Source organism: Bombina bombina, chromosome 10, assembly GCF_027579735.1.
Source record: "Bombina bombina isolate aBomBom1 chromosome 10, aBomBom1.pri, whole genome shotgun sequence".
Taxonomy (NCBI): Eukaryota; Metazoa; Chordata; class Amphibia; order Anura; family Bombinatoridae; genus Bombina; species Bombina bombina.
Window position 1 is genome coordinate 192,709,895 of NC_069508.1, and position 3,610 is coordinate 192,713,504.

A 3,610-nucleotide genomic window follows, 5' to 3' on the forward strand; every position below is an offset into this window, starting at 1 on the left:
TATATATTGTCCTTGTTGTGTCTTTACTATTTATTAGTATTCAAATGTTACATTTTGGCAACCTGAACTATGATTTGATTTACAAATTTTTATTGGCAAAAGCTCAAAAAACCCTTTGCTTAGAACAATCCAGGGGCCTCTTCACACCCAAAACACCCCCCGCCCTCCTCCCTAAAGCATCTGCATGCTTCACTATATACACAATTCTTAGTGCCTGGCTGTAACTATTATGTCATTTGTACTATGGCAAGATTAGACGGGGCCAATGGACACCCAAATGGGTTGGACCCCCTGTACATTATTACAGGGTCCTACGATAAAAAGAATAAGACTATAAACAAAAAAAAGGTCTAGGATAATTTTTTTTTTCTTCCCCCAACTCTTATTCATCCTTGAAAAGTAAATGTCCTTAAAGACCAACGACTTACAGGGTACGTCCCACAAAAAGTTAACGACCAAAGGGGGGCGGAGCCTACACTCTCTGCGGCAGGACGCATCTCAGGGAAGCTCTCTGAATCTGTAGCTATTTTTTACAAGTTTAATATAGCTAACCTTCACATCTACTGCTTTGAAGCAGATATTTACCAGCTATTTATCAAGGTGGATAGAGATATTCTTGGAATTGATACTTGGCTTGAGCTCCTGCCTATGTTCTCTGAGGCAGCTACGGGTCGGGCCTATTATCAGGACTGAAGCCATTCTTGCAACTATGCAGCAACAAAAGGATCCTGTATAGGCTTTGAAACGTAGGTCTGGGGCTGCCGTGTTATTACCCCCCCCCCCCTGAACTCCGGGGTTACGATATCCTTTATTATAGGATAACAACTAAGGGAAGTCTCCAACCAAGCTACTGAGACAGGTACAACCTGTAAGTTACAAACTGGACGCTTACTCTAACGTAATAGATATTTCCCTGACACTGTTGCATCATGGAATTAGCCGTGGCTGCTATTGATCGGTGGGAATGGGAGATAAAGTCTCTCCTCAAGACGCACTTTGACACGTTGGCACAGGAGCTGAGCAAGGTTCTGAGACCATTGAGCTCCCCACGGGCCCTACAGAAAGCAGATGCGTCAGGCGCAACTGACTCCGGAGGGGGATTGGTATCGGAAGCAGTTCTAGGTGCTTTTGTACAACCGATGCCCGCTACGACTCCCATACAAATGGTTCGTACCTCTGCTTACCAACACGCTCCTCTGAAAGTAACTCTGCTCCCAAAGGCACCCCGGATGGGAAGATCAGCTTACGGGCGGGCCAGCGAGAGTTGGCTGCTGTGAACGGAAGGCACTCTCGTCTTGGGACTTAGATCTAAGGAGAACCTTATACGGCAAGAGATTTCTATTCCATATTGCCGAGGTAGGGATGCAAACCCTAAGATTTGTTCAGACCCCAAACACTCTGTACATGGCACCTGAGGTGAAAGAGCCCCGGGCTTTGTGGAACCCCTACCTCGGGAGGTTTGTTAGTGCTGCCTGGTCTTTCCAGAGAAAGGGAGTAGGCTAAAGCAATGTTAACATTATTGTTTCTATCATAAAGAAAATCATGGGACTCTGTGGTGATTTCACAATGACACTGCTGCTACTACTAATCTCAGAAGTTGCTATTATGACTACATCGTTATAACCTTTTACTGTGCATAATTCTCACTGTTAGTTGTTATAACAATTAATTTCTCACGTTGCAACCAGCAGTAGTAATAACTGCTTTTCACATAACATTTTAATGTTGTACACTAAGTTTTTTTTTTTTTTTTTTTTTTTTTTTTTTTTTTTTCTGATTCCAGTTTGTTTGTGCTGTCCTCAACTGTTAGCTAGTGCCAGGCTCAACCTCTATATACTCTAACCCAATGCAAATCTGACCTTTTGTCAACTTGAGGCAGTCAGCTCTATTGATCTCTGAGCATATAGATCCCTTCTTAATACACGGCAAAGTACATTCAGTTTATGTCCCTCCTTAGAGCTCTAAATGCAATTTACTGGATGGGTGTGTGAACTGGAGTAATCCCTCTTTCCCAGATGATAGTTAAGATTACACTATTCCGCTTTCCTCCACCCTGCCTTATCCCTCGCCTGGCTTCCCACTATGCTATTACCCTCTGCTACTGTCTCATTAATAAACAAATCATACTACTAAATATAGGGTGAACATGAGGCCGTATATACTACACTTTATATTTGCAGAGTAGTCCCAGACCTAGTTTTAGAAAAAGTGGCAGCACACTTGTATTTGACCATAATGTCTGTGGAAAACAGATAGCAAAGACTTATTGTTAGACATGATTCCCTCACTGCAACGAGGCAACTTCCCTTCCTTCCTTTCCCTTTTTCCCCGTTTATTCCTAGTTTGAGATGTCCTTAAAGGTTCCCGTTAATTCTTATGTCTCCTAGGTGGTCCAAGAGAGACCACAATTCATCACTAAGGGAAATTGCTTGCTTATTATTTAGTTGTGCTACTATGGGACTCTAACTATATAATATATAGAAAAAGTGAGGTTCTGGAAATATTATCTGTGATTATTGTACATTAAGATGCATTTGTATAACTTCTTCAACGTCAGCCTTTCCAAGCAGTGGAAGCGATCACTACCAGCCCCTTTCATGACATTGAGGCAGCCTGCAATAACATTTGTTAGCATTCCGATGCGGAGAGACACTCTGTGGCCCTCTCTGCATCGGCCATCGATGGCCGTGATCTTTGGTGGGTGGGGGGCAATCGATGGAAGGAAGTGCGTCTAGGGGGGGGGGGCGGGATCGCGTGCAGGAGTGGGTGGGAATGCTACACTATGGAACAAACATTTTTGATAAGGTGGGAATTTTCAGCTAAGGGATCTGGGAGGGGCTGGGGGGTTAGATATTGAGTGGGGGCAGCTACACTACAGAAAATATTGAATAATTTCTTTTTTTTGTTTTGTTTTTATACCATATTTTATGGCAAACTGGGTACTGGCAGACTGCTGCCAGTACCCAAGATGGGTCACAATAAGGTACAGGGGGAGGATTAGAGAGCTGTTTTTTTTTTTTTTTTTTTTTTTTTTTTAGAGGGGGGGAGATCAGGGAGGCCATATATCTGCTATTTCTGAACAAAGGGCATCCCAGAGAAGCATTTACAACCATTTGTGCCAAAATTGCACAAGCTGTTTGTAAATAATTTCAGTGAGAAACCTAAAGTTTGTGAAAAAGTGAACAATTTTTTTTTTTTTTTATTTGATCGCGTTTTGGCGGTGAAATGGTGGCATGAATTATGCCAAAATGGGCGTAGACCAATACTTTGGGTTGTCTTTATAAAAAAAAAAAAAAAAAAAATTGTTTTTATAGTAAATTATAAGATATGATGCAAATAATTATATCTTTAGAAAGTCCATTCAATGGCGAGAAACTGTGTGGGTACAGTAAATGAGTAAGAGGAAAATTACAGCTGAACACAAACACTGCAGAAATTTAAAAATAGCCTTGGTCAGAAAATGGGAAAAGTGCTGTGGTCCTTAAGGGGTTAAAATAAATAAGTTGACACCCAATTACTTTTTTTACAGTTCTCGCAATTCAGTGTAGTTTCTCCTTTAATGATGTAGCAGAGCTATACCAGGTTAAAATAGAGTGATAAAACTGATTGA